At 33.9% G+C, this 17005-nt stretch overlaps 1 long non-coding RNA gene across 1 annotated transcript; it reads right to left on the bottom strand.

Moving 5' to 3' along the window:
* Positions 1–991: 991 nt before the first annotated feature.
* LOC139082658 (uncharacterized) lies at positions 992–10367 on the bottom strand. Its single transcript, XR_011538865.1, has 3 exons — positions 10218–10367; positions 6440–6490; positions 992–1438 (listed from the first exon to the last, which is right to left on the bottom strand). It is a non-coding gene; the product is annotated as an uncharacterized lncRNA (long non-coding RNA).
* Between the last annotated feature and the right edge of the window lie 6638 nt (positions 10368–17005).

The raw sequence follows: 17005 nt of genomic DNA, 5'->3' as shown, positions 1-17005 counted from the left end.
CAAAAACTAAACACAAGATAATAGACAAAAAAAAGAGTGACTAATGAAGAGAATTGAAAGAAGTCGGAAAGCAATAGAAGAAAATCACAAAATCTCAGAAATGAAGAAAAAATTTCCAAGAGGATTAGGTTCATATGAAAATTTAATAAGACATTGAAGAAAGTAAGAAAAACAACGAAGAGAAGAAAAATGACAAAGAAGAAAGCAAAAAAGTTTACTAGAAATGGAAAGAATTGGCAAAGAATCAAAAATGTTGGAATTATCAGAGTTCCTGAAGATAAAAAGTAAACAATAAAAAATAAAACAAATGAAAGGGAAAAAAAACATATCAAGAAGCTTTCCAGAAATAGAAAGAAAAAATATGTATGAATCTATGCAGTTGAAAGGGGTTACTGGGTATCTGAAAAAATTAACAAAGAAAGATCAACTCCAAGTCATATCCCAGTAAAACTATTGGAATTCAAAAACAGAGACACAAAAGTATCAGAGCTTCCAGGAAAAAAGATCAAATAACTTACAAAAGCCAAACTGGCAGACTCTCATGAGACTTTTCAAAATCAGCAGACATGCACAGGAAGAAACATAGGAGGAGCATACAAAACAAATAAATTAATTAATTAATTAAAATAAATTAAAAAATGAACACAAATAGATGCTATATCCAGCTCATTTATCTTTTAAATATAACGGTATTAGAAAAAAATAGTTTTCAGCAGGTAGGAATTTAGGGAGTTCTTCACCCTCAGCCCTTCTTAGGGAATCTACTACATGATGAGCATCATTCCCGTCAAGTATGACCAGGAAACCTGTTGAGTATTTTAAAATATATAAAAGTGATGAGAGTGGAACAGAGAAAATGGAAAAGCTTATTTGTATAGGCAAAAAATGGATATTAAAGGGGACCAGTCTATTGGCATCGTGGTTAAGGTCACCAGCTCCACTTCGGGAACCCAGAGCATAAATCAATGAACTGAACACATGAAAACAGAGATAATCAGCAAAACTAAAAGTTTATTCTTTTAAAAGTTCAATAAAATTGATAAACCTATAGCGAGGCTAAACGAGAAAAAAAGAGGAGACACACATTACCAAATTAGAAATGAAAGGGGTGCTATGACTACTAATCCCATGGACATTAAAAAGGATAATAACAGGAGTACTATAAACAACTCTGTGTTCACAAATTTGATAACTTAACAAAATGTAATACAGGGACCAGTCTGGTGGCGCAGCAGTTAAGTCCGCACGCTCTGCTGTGGTGGCCCAGGGTTCGCTGGTTCTGATCCAGGTGGGGTACAGACGTACACACCGCTTATCAAGCCATGCTGTGGCAGGTTTCCCACATATAAAGTAGAGGAAGATGGGCGTGGATGTTAGCTCAGAGCCAGTCTTCCTCAGCAAAAGGAGAATTGGCGGCAGATGTTAGCTCAGGGCGAATCTTCCTCAAAAAAAAAAAAAGTAATATAGACTGATTAATTGAAGGATGCATTCTAAAAAAACACAGCGAAGAAGTAAATATCTGAATAGGCTTATATCTACTCAAAAATGAATAAATAATTAATAACCCTCCAAAAGAGAAAATATCAGGATCAGTTGGCTTCACTAGGGAATTCTACAAAACATTTAAGGAAGAAATTATATCATTTCTCCATAGGTACTTCCGGGAGACAGAAACAGAGGCAACAATTCTGAGCCCATTCTATGAGGCTAGAATTATCCTAATGACAAAGCCAGTTAAAGATATTACAAGAAAGGAAAACTACAGACCACATCTCTTAGGAACATATATGCAAGAATTCTTAACAAAATACTAGCAAATAGAATTCAAAAATGTGTTAAAAGAATTGTATACCCCAACTAAGTAGGATTTATTCCAGATATGCAAGGCTGCATCAACATTTGAAAATCAATCAATGAAAGTCACCACCTAAACAGGCTAAAGAAGAAAAATCACATGATCATACTGAATTTTCAGAAAACCAGTTGACAAAATCTAACACCTATTTATGATTAATAAACAAAAACAAACCAAAAAAAAAAAAAACCAAAAAATCTCTGAGCAAACTAGAAATAGAGAACTTCCAAAACTTGGTAGAGAATATTGACAAAAACCCACAGCTAACAACATATATAGCTGTGAGACGCTTTTCCCTCATGGGAACAAAAAAATAAAACATCCCTTCTCACCACTCCTCCTCGACGTTGTCCTGAAAGTCCTAGCTAATACAGTAAGAAAAGAAAAAGAAATACATATTAGGAACAGAGAATTATAACTGTCTTTGTTGGTAGATGGTTGATTGTTTATGTAAAAAATCCCAAAGAATCAGCAAAAAAATCTCCTGCAACTAACAAGCAGGTATAGTAAGGTCACAAGATACACAGTGAAATACAGAAGTTCATTGCCTTGTATATATCAGCAATGAGTAATTGGAATTAGTCATTTTTAAAAAGTATTTTTTGCAATAGTTTTTCCTAAAATGAACTAGTTATAAATCTAAAAAAAAATATGCACATGATCTATGTGAGGGAAACTACAAAACTTTGATAAGAAAAAATCAGGAATATTTAAGTGGAAAGATATTAAATATTCATGGATTAGAAGACTCAATGTTGTTATGAAGATCATTCTACCCAACTAGATTCAACAATATCTTAATCAAAATCCCAGCAAGCCATTTTGTAGATATTAATTAATTCCCAATTTATAGGGATAAGCCAAAGATATAGAACAGCCAACATAATAATGAAGAACCAAGTTGGAGGACTCACATATCCCAATTTTAAGACTTAGGATAAAGCTACAGTAATCAAAACTGAGTCATATTGGCAAAAGACAGACATATAGACCAATGGAACAGAAGGGACTGCCTAGAAATACACTCATAAAAATAAAGCCAACAGCTCTGTGACAAACAAGCAAAGGGATTTCAATGGAGAATGGATAGCCTTATCAACAAATGATCCTCGAACAATTGGAGGTCCATATGCAAAAACAATTAATCTAGACACATACCTTACATTTGGGGCAAAAATTAACTCAAAATAGTTCATAGACTTAAATGCAAAACACAAGCTATCAAATTTCTAGAAGAAAATATAGGAGAAAAATCTATGTGACACTGGGCTTTGTGGTGATGTTTTAGAGATAGAACCAAAAGTGCAATCCATGAAAGAAAATAACAAAACAACTGGAATTCAGTAAAATTAAAATGTCTCTGTAAAAGACACTGTTGAGAGAATGAAAAGACAAGCTACAGACCAAGAGAAAACATTTGCAAAACACATATCTGATAACAGCATTTGTATTCAAAATATACAAAGAACTCTTAAATCTTAATGATAAGAAAACAAACAACCCAACTAAATATGAGTATATATCTGAACAGACACCTCACTAAAGAAGATATAAAGGTTGCAACTAAGTATACAAAAAGAGGCCCAACATTATTTTTCATAAGGGAATTTCAAATTAAAAAAACAATAAGATATCACTATACGCCTATTAGAATGACTAAAATCCAAAACACTGACAGCACTAAATGTTGATGAGGATGCAAAGTAATAGCAGCTCTCAATCACTGCTTGGGAACGAAAACTAGCACAGCTGCTTTGGAAGACAGTTTGATAGTTTCTTACAAAGCTAAACATGTTTTTACCTCATGATCCAACAATTGAGCTTGTAGGTATTTACCCGACTGATTTTGAAAGTCTCCACAAAAAACTACACGAGTGTTTATAGAACCTTCATTAATATTCATCAAAAACTGGAAGCAACCAAGACATTCTTCAATAATTAAATGAATAAACAAATGGTAGACATCCCTATGATGGAATATTATTCTGTGATAAAAATAAATGAACTATAAAGCTACTAAAAATATAGGCGAACGTTAAATCTATATTAAGTAAAAGAAGCCAGTCTGAAAAGGCTACTTACTACATGATTCCAGTTATGTGAGATCTTGGAAAAGGCAAATCTATAACTACAGTTAAAAGATTGGTGGTTGCCAGGGACTCAGGGTGAGCCACCTGAGCTGGGTTAAGCACAGGAAGTTTTTCGGGCAATGAAACTATTTTGTATGGTACTTTAATAGGGAATACATAAACTATACATTTGTCAAAAACTCATTGTCCTTTACCTCATAAAATATGAATGTTTATGTATACAAATTAATATTTAGAAGGTAGAGTTTCCCCAGATAGAATACAGAATGTGACAAAAGCATCTAATTGCATTGCATGTGTATGAAGTAACCTCATCAAAGGAGACAGGGGAAGAGGTGCTGACAACTTTGGAAATGGGTAGTCTATAAGACTAAAAGCAAAGGCGATTTGTATAAGCATTGTATTCTTATGATAAATATGATATTTCCCATGAGTGTAGAAGTTAACAATTCTGATATTGCTATACATATATAGTGTAGTTGAACAATTTAGTAAATGGTTTGTAAAGGACTGGAGCTAGATAATCTCTGTTTGAGAGTTTACAGATAAGCAAGTGGATGAGGCCAGAAGGATTCAAGTGGCATGGGTCAGATATCAGTATAAACTCATGTTTAGTTAATTATAGGTACAGACGTTTACATATGGAAATATTTATAGAAATTTACAAGTACATGGATTGGTATACACACAGTTATTTCCTTTTTCTGACAGCTGAGAGAGGCCAGCGCAATAACATTCCATTAGCAACAAGCACACAGAGCACCCAGATACTGGCTTATACTACCTTTCTCTGATAAAAGAAACCTAGATGAAATGGATACTTTCCCAGGGAAATGCAGATTCTCAAAAATGATCCCATTCAGATTAGAAAGCTTACACTAACCCATTTTCATAGAATGTATTTAAAAGTAAAATTACAAAGGAATTACCTATATAAAACATGAGCACAGATGTTTTCAGAAGAGAATTCTACCAAACTCTCAAAGACCTGATATTCCAAATGCTTTATAAACTATTTGACAATGTTGAAAAGCGAGGCTAATTTCCTACTTCCTTTTGTGAAGCAGGTATAACACTGATACTTAAACGAGATAAATTAAGTACAAGGAAAGAAAAGTAGAGACCAATATTACCCATGGAATAGATGAAAATGCTTAACAAACTAAAATATTAGCAAATAATCTAATACAACTTTTAGAAATCAATGCACCATGAATAATTGTTGATGTACTCTAGGAATTCAAAGCTAAGATGGCCAAGAAATCCATCAACATCATACACTAGGATTTTAAACCTGGAGGGGAAGAAGTTATATGGTTGTCTCCATAGATGCCAAAAAGGATTTTGATAAATTGCAATTCCATTCATGATAAAACACTCAAGAAAATAGAAACTGCAGGATACTTTCCTAACATGATAAAATTTATACACCTTAGTTTTAAAGTCACTACTGTATTAATAGGAAAACACTAGAGCCATTTCCACTAAGATGAGGAAAAGGCAAGAATGTCCACTATTGCCACTACTATTTAACATTTTACTGAAGTTATCATTCACTGTAATTTGACAAAAGATGTCAGTTTCCTGAAATTTATTTCATATTTATTTATTTATATTTCATATTTATTTCATATTTCAATCCAATCCCAATAAATAAGGCAACTGGTGATTTTATGGAGTAATATAAGTTGAAACAAAAGTCCATATGGAAAAACAAACATGGAAGAAGAGCCCGAAAAATATTGAAAAACAAACTGCGAATGGGGAACATTGCTATCACACACTAAAACATACTTCAGAGTTTCTGTAATTAGAACTGTGTAGTTCTAATGTGTAGTACTGGCACGTGAATAGACAAATAGCAAGTGGAATGCAGTCGAAATGCCAGAAAGAAACTCAATTCACATGGAAAATTCATATATGACAAATGCAGCCATTCAAATCACTGGAGAAAAGGTGGAATTTTTAATTAATGGTGCTGAGACAACACGCTAGCCATTTGGACAAAAAATTAGAGTCACATCTAACACCACACATAAGATTAAAGTTCAAATGGACTAGGGATCTAAACATAAAACCAAAACAATGCATATAACTCCTAAAATAAAATATGAATAAATTCTTCCGAAACTTGGGGTACAGAAAAATACTTTATGGTTCAAAAACCAGAGGCAATAAAAGATTAATAAATCTGGTAACATTTAATGAAATAAAAATTTGACTTACAAAAACACACCAAAAACAAGATCAAAAGAAAACCACTGAGGTGACAGGAAATAATACAATATGTACCAGGCTAATACCCCTGATATGCAAAGAACTGAGCTGCCATTTCTCATGCATTAGTTTGACAAAAATTAAAAAGCACGATAACACATTCCATTGGAGACGCTTTGAGAACAGACACACTCATACAATTCTGATGGGAATGAAATTGTTATAATCTTTCTGGAGGAAAATTTAACACTGCTTAAAAATCTACATATGTGCTTACCTTTTGACCTAGCAATCCCACTTCAAGAATGCATCCTCAAGATACAGCGCTCTAAATAAGAAGAAACATATACACATGGCTAATCATTGCAGCATTGTTTGTAATTGTAAAATATTGGACTCATTTTAAATGCCCCAAAATAAAACAGTGGTGGATAAACTATGGTTAATTCAGAAAATGAATTATTATGCAGTTGAAAAAAAGAATGAAGAAGATATATGTGAATTGATATGGATTTATTCCTGGAATATAATGTTCAGAGAAAATGACAACAGGCAAAGTATATTGATAGTATGCTACCCTTCACATCTGACCAAAGATGATAGCAAAAACAGAAATTTACCTACTCCTTTGTGTAAAGGAAACAGAGGAAAGAGAAACTAAAAATGAAAGAGATTTGCCACCTATTGTTGGTGGGTGGGCAAGGGTGGAAAGAATAGGGGGATGGGAGTGAGGTAGTAGGGATTTTTACTCTTAAATCTATAGTAATATGTCACACACTGAAAAACTGAGTAAATAATGAAAATCAAACTGGATGTGTGAGGGAGACAAAAGAATACAAACTGTAACAAAGTAACCTACATTTTCTTAGTAAATTTGGAAAATAGTCTTTGGATAAAGACAAAAAGAATTGTGCATCTATACTATAATATAGTTGTTATAATTTTATCACAGGGGTAAGGATTAGCAATTCTAAAATGCTTTATACATACACTAATCTTTAACAAATAAGGAATAGTTAGCAGATAAATTAGAGCTAGACTTCTCACTGTTGGAGAAAGAAGTTACAAAAAAACAAAAGGAGGCTAAAACAACCTTGTAGTGTTGGACAGCAATCAGAGCTATTAGTGTGATATCTTGGTTTTTAAGAAATAGATATATTAGATGGATGATAGATAGCTAGACAGACGGATGATAGAGAGAAATATAGCTGTGTGTTTGTAGGTTTATACATACACATATATTTTCCAGTTGTATCCACTAAGATTGCCAAGAAGCAATGACACACTAGTAGCAGACAGCATAACTAATACCCAAATCTAGATTTCTAAAGACTAGTCTCAAAGGAAATAAAATCATGGTTTCTTGGAGTTGTAGCTAATATAAGGGTTGGAGAAAAGAAAATATAAGATAAGCCTAGAACATCTCATGCTCTTGGAAATAAGGTAGTGCTAATTTTTTTTTTAAATGAGGAATTGTTCAAAGAACAGAGTAGTGGACTTGATGGAGCTCCTAAAGATCAAAACTGGGACAATTTGAGCCAAAATGTATGAAGTTAGTAATGTAGTAGCAAAATAAAATCCATGGGGTAAAACAAATATGAATAAGTCTATACTAATAGAAACAAATATTTAAACAAATATATGAGGGAGAAGAAACAGCTCTTCTTTAGATGAGAATTCCAAAAATTAAATGGAGAAGAAAAGAAGGAAATAAAAATCACAATAATAATGGTTGCAGACAAAATTCTCCCATGTTCACTAAAGTTGGCATGTGAAAGTTTGAAATATGATATATGCATAGGTTTAAAGTGTTTCTCCCCAAGATACTAATTATTATAAAGAGAGTAAAAAGGTACCACGACAGTGGAGAAATTTCATAGATGCCATCATTACCAAGTGGCCGAGGTTAACATTACCTGTAATAAATAATAAGACATATTGACATAATGTGGTGCTCTTAGAAGGACACAGCAATTTTGAGGTTCTCTAGACAAAATTACACCTCTTCATTCTAATCATGAGACCACATCAGGCAATTCCAAATTGAGGAGCCTTCTACAAAATAATGGACCAGTGCTTTTCAAGTGTCAAGGTTATGAAAGACAAGGAAAGACTAAGGAACTGCTACAAATAGAATGTGATATCTTTGAATCCGGGATCAGAAAAAAAAGATAATTATTGAAAAAAATACTAATGAAGGTCTCCTGTTAGATAATGGTATTTTGCTAATGTTTATTTCCAGGTTATTGGTAATTACATTATGGTTATTTAAGAAGATAACAGTAGAGGAGGCTAGGTTAAGGGTATATCAAAATTCTGTAATATTTTTGCAACTGTTTGTAATCCTAATGTTAGTTCAAAATAAAAGTTTGAAAGGAAATATGGTAGTTATATCTCTCTTGGTTTTCCACTTTCACCAGGCTAAGATCATCAGTCTTCGGAAATATTTCCCATATTGCATGGGTTTACCTTTTTTCTTCTCCTGTTCAATATCATTCTAAAATGTCCCATTTGTTCCTATTTCTTCCAAACTGTGTTAAGAGAACCATTTAAAAGACCAGTTTATAGCAGAGAAATATTCAAAAGATCAGCTTACTGAAAGGTAATATGGTGTCAAAACATCTCCCAAGTCCTTATCCTATAGAAATAAAAATGTCATACAAACTAGCTTATAAAAACAACCTCTATAAACTAATCAATAAAAACCAAGCAATAAGGTAATCCTCATAAGCTACAAACCAGAAGTAGTCAACAAAAGCAACAATATCTACATGACAAAAAAAAATCAGTTTAGAAGGAAGCAAATGATAATAAAACAACATGAAACGATTTTCAGAAGCACAGAAAACAGAGATCTGTAACAAATCCTCATTACCTAAGTGGGTCTTCACATAGAACGGAAATTTGCTAGGCCTATCTGAGAAAAACAGTCAAAGTCAAAAGGAGTTTTGGAGTTCCAATTTGTGCTGAGTGAAATATGCATGAATTCTAGCATGTAGGAAAATATTTGAGTATTGGTATATACCTGGCCTTACAAATACTCAGCTAATTGGCCAAAACATCCTGCCAGACAAAACTCTCAACTGAGTAGGGATTACTAGAACATCAGTCAATTTGAGTAGGACATCGTCAGTAGGGTAAAGACCAGAAATTTCAGCTAGTAGAGGGGGAGGTGAACAGTGAGAAAGAAACACAAAACATGCCCACAATCAGATGTGTAACCCAGCATATCAAACTGACTGAAAATGAGATATTGAAAATAATAATAGCAATAAGAGGAAAATAAATCAGAATTAGCTTAAATCAGAAAAATTATTGAACAGACAAAAAATAAAAAGAATGATGTCTGAACTCCGGAAAAACAGGAATAAAAGAAAAAATCACTTTATAAATACAGATTAAAATTAAAATTGACAGCAATGTACAAATACATGAATGGACACTACAAAATGTATTCTAAAGAAACCGGAAGATTTAAACTAGAAAAGAAGAAAGGAAATTCAACAGAAATGAGGGAGGCAGAAATTATGACACAAATGATTGAGAAGTTTGGCAAAATCACACCCTGAAAAGCAACCACAAAACTGAACAAAACTGTGAAAAATAGTCATTTTAGCAATGTGGAAATTGATCAAAGGGATGCAACAAATTTGAAGCTTCTTTTCTTGAAAGATTATTGAACTTTGGGTAAAAGGAGTGCGAATCTGTGGCATTCTTCCTTGAGCCTCTCTTATATGCCCTCCTTGGTTTAGTTAAGTCTAACAATTACAAATTAAATCAGGATGTAACAAGTCAGGAAAACTTTCAGCCTCCCTGCTAAAGGAAGCTTATCTCATTTGGAGCAGAAAGCTACTAACAAAAAAATGCCCAGCAGCATGAGAAGTTGCTATCCTGGTTGGGAAAGCAATGAACTGGTAAACTAATTACACATTTAATATGTATAAGAAGACTTGATAAACATCATTGTGTTACTCTGCATCAAGACAGGAAATATAAGGAAATAAACAGGAAATACACATTTCAAAATGTAGACCCAGAGTTTTAACGTCGCTTACCCTCAAAGTTCAACGGCTGTAACTCAGTCACATGGCTATCCCTGAATGCTTCAAATCCTGAAGCATGTAGTGCAGCAACGTGCTTAGGAATAAAAAGAAACAGGTGAGGTCACTCTTTAGCAATTTCTGACACATTAAGATTATCATAATGAATTTGAATCCATTTTTGGCATTTGACTGAATATCACTTTCAACTCCAACCACTGCCACTTCCCCTCTGCCCTACATCTGGAAAAACTAGTCAGAAAACCCAGGTGCTTCCTGCTTTTGCACTGGCAGAGAAGTCACCCAGGCCAGCCGTCACTGGTGCTTATTCACTTATTCCAGCTCTACCCCTGCGTCGTCGGAAAAGCCAAGCCAACTTCCTTTCCCAGTCCTCAAAGTCAATCTTAGACCAGGTTGAGAGCTTGCCCTGTTCTCCCCCAAAACCTCATTATATGAACAATAAACTTTTCATACCCTTCTGGTGCACGTTTGGTACAATCAGTCTCAATAAACCAAATTTGGGGTACATGGGGGGGTACATTCCACCTCTGAGCGTTTACCACAACAGATGTGAAAATGTTTGTAACCACATACTGTAGAGAATGTACTGGGGAGTTGAAAACAACTGAAAAAGAGGTAATAAGGGTACATTTAAAGCTTAAAAAATAGTTGCTTCTCCATTTAATAATGATTGTGCTTGAAAATATTTTTATATATCCAAATGTATTTTCCTGGAAGGAAACTATAATTAATGCAGAGTATCAATTAAAAAACAGCTGAATCTCTTTCAGGGCCATCACATATGCCTAGCAAATAGTGGGCTCTCTGTAAGTAATATGGGTAAAACATCCTTGTGCCAAGCTGTCACTGTTTATTTTTGTTCGTTTTTTTTTTTTGGTGAGGAAGATTCACCCCGAGCTAACATTCATTGCCAATCTTCCTCTTTCTTTCTTTTTTTTTTCTTTTTTGCTTGAGGAAGATTAGCCCTGAGCTAACATCTGTGCCAGTCTTCCTCTATTTTGTATGTGGATGCCTCCACAGCATGGCTGATGAGTGGAGTACATCCGCACCCGGGATTTGAACCCGAGAACCCAGGCCGCCAAAGCATAGCGCAGGGAAATTTAATCACTTGGCCACAGGGCTGGCCCCCTTTCACACTTTGTTTTTCGGTATATTGCAGGTATATCTGGGTTTATTATTTGAAAAAAATTAGCCTCTATTCTCGGTATTTGTATGAGATTTGAGTGCAAAGTTTTAAGAAGGAAGGCAGGCAACCAATGATGCCTGGCGAGTGGAACACTAATAAACTGTGCAGCTGATTAAATTGTTTAAGGAATCAATCTCACTCTCCTTCAGTTGTTTGAATCTGTTAGCTTATGTAGAAAAATAGCCAAGGTTTATGCATATTGGAGTAATTACTCCTCTTGAATTAAAACCTTCTTAATTCTTATAATCTTACTTCCTAAATCACTCTTCAATAACACGTGTAGCTTAGTTTTCACACCTTGTAAGCATACAAGATAATTAATTCAAATAAGCCTCCAAGCTAACAAAATTATTTTTATCAATATGAGATTAAAGTCTGGAAATGATTGTTGCTGTGTGAATTATTGAGTCCCATTTATTTTCTTAAATCAGTAGGTAAACATTAAGGTATATGAGAAAATCTCTTCCTTTTCCTCTTTTTCTCTTTTATTCCTTACCATCTTTTTCTTTATAATTCATTCCTTTTCTAAATGTGACTTGATATTTACCCTGTACTTTAAAATATACATAACATTTTATAGTTGAATTTGTCACAATGTCTTCTAATATCAAAAATACATGTAGCTTAGAAAAGTTATAGACCATTAGTTTTAGTCGTGTATACCTAACAAATGGTAGTCAGTTCTTTACCAGTTTATTGAAGACAAAGATAGGATTAACTATGAGTCTAATTTTATGACTGAATAACATAAAAATAACTATACAAACAAAAATATCTTGAATTAATGCTAAATAGTAATTATTGTGCTAATCACTGAAAGAAATAGAGTAGATTTTAGGTTAAAAAGAGAAAATTGTCCCAAATAGTTTATTTCTACTCACTCATGTAATGAGAGAAATGAGTGAAGAAACTGAATTCAAACCCAAGTATTTGTGAAATAAATCAAACCTACAAAAGGTATAAAAAACATAATAAAATACATATACCATTTAAGAAGTAACACAGGGCCAACGGAAGTCCAGCCGTGGATAGTTCTCACATAGGATCACACTCCTGTATCTCTCACGAGCCTTCACACCCAAAGGTCACAATTGCCTTAAATTAGATGTTCATCATTTCCATGCATTACTCCATACTTTTATTACATGTCTGTATGTATACAGTTACAAACAATATGTTAGATTAAGGGCCTAGTGTAAACTTTCTACAAGTGGCACAATGCATTGCAGTTTTTTATAAAGTTTAATGTGGTTTTTCCTGCTTATGGGTAAATCCTCTTCAACATTGATTCAAGGACACAAATTTCTTTAATGGTGTAGATCTGCCATCATCTATATGCAGTTTTAAAGACAACCGTATTAGTATGAGACAGGTTAAAGCAAGAAGAACGATCAAGGGAGAGAGTGTGTGTATATTAAGATACTGTACTACACCAAAACAATGGAATATAACCGAGCTGATTAAAAAAGTAAGGCAGGTCTATACAGTGATGTGGATTGTCCAGATACAGTGTTCAAGGAGAGAGGCAAGACAGTGAACATGTAGAAAACTGCTACTCTGTGCTTAAACCACACATGTATATATGCCCAATGACATAGAGGATGTATCATCTGTTTGAACTTTATACAAATGGTATCATTCTTTGTGTATTCTTTTAAAACATTTTTTATTCAGTCAAAATTATATCTGTGACATTTATCAATGTAGATGTTGGTATATCAGTACATTTATTTTTATTCCGGTATACTGTTTTACTTGCACAAATACACAGTCAGCCCTCCTGAATCTCCAGGTTCCACATCAACGGATTCAACCAATCGCAGATCCAAAGGTCTAGATGGCGGATCTGTACTGAACACGTACAGACTTTTTTTCTTGTCATTATTCCCTAAACAATACAGTATAACAACTATTTACATAGCGTTTGTATTGTATTAGGTACCATAAAAAATCTACAGAAGATTTAAAGTGTATCGGAGGATATGTGTGGGTTATATGCAAATACTATGACATTTTACATAAGGGACTTGAGCATCTGTGGATGTTGGCATCTATGGGGGTCCTGGAACCAATCTTCTGTGGTTAACAAGAGATGAGTGTACCATGATTTATTTATTTATCCATTCTATTATCAGTGGAAATTATTTTTGGTTTGTGAATTTTTTCGTTCGCTGTTGCAATAAGCATTCTTTAGTTTCCTCATGCATTTATGAGTTTCTCATAAAGAAATGACATGAAATTGCTGAATATGTGTTTCTTAAACTCTTCTAGACATGGTTAAATCACTCTCCATCATAGCGGTGTAAATGTTCACGTAGAGGAGCTCGACTAGGTCGCGTAATTAACACTGTATCTCATTGACATTTTATTTTTATTTCTTTCATTGCTAGTCAGATTGAGTAACATTCATATGTTTATAGTACACCAGGATTTCCTGTTCTATTAATTGTCCTTAGAAGCTTTAACACTTAATTACTAGGTTTCAATAGTTGATGGAATAAGAAATAATATTTTCTATTGTTACAATACACATAATTTCAAGGCCAAAAGGAGGAGAACGGTGGCAAAGTCAGCGAGATTTTTATTTACTATTTCAAAAGTTAATAAACGTTCTCAAATTAATAAAAGATCTGTAAATATTAGTGTGTTTAAAGAAATGAAATTAACCATCAGAAATGAAAACTTACAAGTTAAAAGAATTTGACTCTTGAGAGTAGGAATAGCAATTGGTTAGGGAAGTTTCTTTTAATACGCACACACAGAAAAAATATATATGTACATAGATGCACACACATGCAGTTATATACACATACAATATTTTCGTAAGAAAACACAAGAGATAGACAATTGCAGCCATCACTGGATGTGGAAAGAGGAAAACTGAGGGAGTGGGTAAGAAGAATGCTTATTTTTCACAATGCACCATTGTTTTCCTTTTGATTTTTTCCTTTGTGACTATATTACCTATTAAAAAATAAAAATATAACTTAAAAAATCAAGTCTAGGAAACTATAATCAAATTAATATTCTTGGAGGAGAGTAGCTGTTTAAATGTATTTAACAAAATCTTTAGAGCAGAGAGAAAAAAGGAAGCAATGCATAATATGTATATTTAATAAGTTATGAATTCCTATATATTGAGAATGTAAGGAGGTGGTAACGTGATCTGTCATAAAGAATATTCATACTGGTAATAGGTTTACGAAAGATGTCAGACATTCTCTGGAGAACGTACTTTATATTTGTAGCTTTGGCGAGAATGTCTTAAGTGAAACAGCCCATTTATTAACTTCAAAATCCTATTTTACAGGTTATAAAGTTTGGGGTTATTCATCTATTTTAACACAGACTCGCCACTTACCATTTTATAGAACATGGTGACATTGGCAATTGAAGAAATACTACTAGTCTTTTTATGTGTATTTTACATTTCATATTCTTCTCAGGAAGATCTAATTGTAGGATTTCATCTCCTTTCTTTCTTCCCTTCTGTCACCCTATGATTTCCAACCCTTCCTCAAATTTGCATACATTGACATTTTCAACATTTCTAAAATTAGACAGTTTTATTTTGCTAAGCTGGAATATGAAAGCATCTAGCAATTATGATTCATTGATATTCAATCCTAGTAAGTGTACTTCTCAAATAAGGGCTAGCATTTATTATTTTCTGAACTGTCTCCTGGTGTGCCTTGTCGTGATACAGCCCTAATTTCCATATCTATATCTAATATCTGTATCTTTTACAAAGTTGTGAAGTACTATGATACTGTGGGAATCAGTTTTATGGCTTCTGTATAATAGATGCAGAAACTAAATTACCAGATTTTTCTGACTTTCATATTGAATGCATTTAAGAAGGAAGGCCACAATGAGATGTTTTTGAAATGTTGTTTAATAATAAACTAAATGTATTTACCAGATATTTGTTATGTGTCTTATTAATTACTGATTGCTGCTTTAAAAATTATCCAAACTTACCAGCTTCAAACAACACCCACCTATTATCTCACGTTTTCTATACATCAGAAGTCTGCGAACGGTTTAGTGTCCCACAGGCTGAAACCAAATTGTCTGCCAGGCTGCCATTACACCCGGAGGCTTCACTAGAGAAGGTTTTGTGTCAAGGCTCCTTCAGGATCTTGGCGGAATACTTTTTCCTGAGGTTGTATGAATGAAGTCCCCATTTTCTTGCTATGTGTCAGCTGAATATCCCTCTCAGCTGCTGGAAACCACCCTCGGACCTTCATCACATGGCTCCTTCCTTTTACAATATGGCGACTTGCTTTTTAAAGCCATCAAGAAAAGTACTGTTGTTGTTTCCAATATCTTTTAGGGCTCAATTGACTAGGTCAGGCGCAAGCATGTGATCAAAGAGACATAATTAACTCAACTCAGCTGCAAAATCCCTTCACCTTTGCTATTCAAGGTCATTTATTCATGGGAATTTTATACCATCACATTGATAGGCCCCATCCATACTTAAGAAGATGGGATTATCTAAGGAGTGTATACCAAGGAGCAGGAATCCTTGTGACTATTTTAGAATTCTGCCTACCTTAGTGCCTTATTTTGTTACCACCTGAAATGCGAATTACCTTGGTTTTTGTTTATTCAAGTTTTAAAAATGCTCAGTACATACACATTTATATGTCAGACACCATCCAGAAGCTAGAGTAACTATGATCCCAGCCCTCAGAGCATTATGATGCTTTTATTCCAAGGGGGCCTCATGAATCACAGGAAAATGGAAGAATTGCATGCCAGGAGAAATGTCTTCACAATCCTTACCTCAGTCCAGCACTCAGCATAGTCTGTCGGAACTTTTACCTGGATGGGAACTGTTGCTGCCTCAACAAGAAGAGTGAATCTGTTCTGGATGCTGCTCTTCCCCTATGCAAGACGGCTAAAGTGTTTTTACCTGTTTGCTTTCAAGTCCTCTTATCTTTTTGATTAAGTCCTGACTCCTGCTTGTTGTGGATCTCCATGTACTTGATATGTTGACCATAATATCATATTTTAATATTTTTCTCCTGCCTAAACATTTTACTTTTCTGTGACCTACACTTGCAATAAAAGTAAACCTTGGGCATGATTGACTTACCTAGTTTGGATCTTAAATTCCTCTTCAATCCTTCAAGAAATATTACCTAGTCTTTTGAACACAGATTCTTATTTATTATCAGTGTATGACCTCTTGCCATGCACGACCCCCAAAAGGATTTTTGGTGAACGTTTTGATGTGAAATAGGTAAAACATGAAATATGAAAGTCAATGTGTACTTTTCAATCTCAGTCTTTTTTTCTCCTTCTCCTTCAGAGTTTGAACCAGGGCCTTGTTCTTTTCATTACAATTCAGTACTTTTACAAAAGAAATATTCTACTTCTCAGCTGAGCATATTCTTGGATCCATTTATTCATTTTCTTCCTTTCACCTTATTTTCTAGATTTATCAAAGGGAGCCAAGAGATCAGGCCTTACACATTAACCCAGGGACAACTGAAGAAAATGAAAATCCTAGAAGTCTTTAACTGGCTACATTGATACAATTATGTGTGATTCTGCTCTCAACAGGACTTTAGTATACTCAGTATAC

The sequence above is a fragment of the Equus przewalskii genome, chromosome 3, assembly GCF_037783145.1.
Source record: "Equus przewalskii isolate Varuska chromosome 3, EquPr2, whole genome shotgun sequence".
Taxonomy (NCBI): domain Eukaryota; kingdom Metazoa; phylum Chordata; class Mammalia; order Perissodactyla; family Equidae; genus Equus; species Equus przewalskii.
The sequence above is the reverse complement of the archived record's forward strand: the minus strand, read 5'-3'. Positions and strand labels throughout refer to the sequence as shown.